Source organism: Eimeria mitis, genomic scaffold (assembly GCF_000499745.2).
Source record: "Eimeria mitis Houghton genomic scaffold, Emh_scaff7915, whole genome shotgun sequence".
NCBI lineage: Eukaryota > Apicomplexa > Conoidasida > Eucoccidiorida > Eimeriidae > Eimeria > Eimeria mitis.
Genome location: NW_013575814.1, coordinates 200 through 436, shown reverse-complemented (window position 1 = coordinate 436; position 237 = coordinate 200).

The following is a 237-nucleotide window of genomic DNA, read 5'->3' as shown; positions in this document are numbered from 1 at the left end:
CTAAACAAAAAAAAAAAATATATATATATATATATATATATACAGAGAGAGAGAGAAAGAAAGAAAGAAAGAAAGAGAAAGAAAGAGAAAGATAGATATATGAACTGATTGCTGACAAAGGAGACTAGCCACGGAGACACCCCCCCCTGTCTCCTCCTCTACAAACCTAAACAAATATATATATACATATACATAAAAATATAAATAAATAAATAAATAAATACATATATATATATA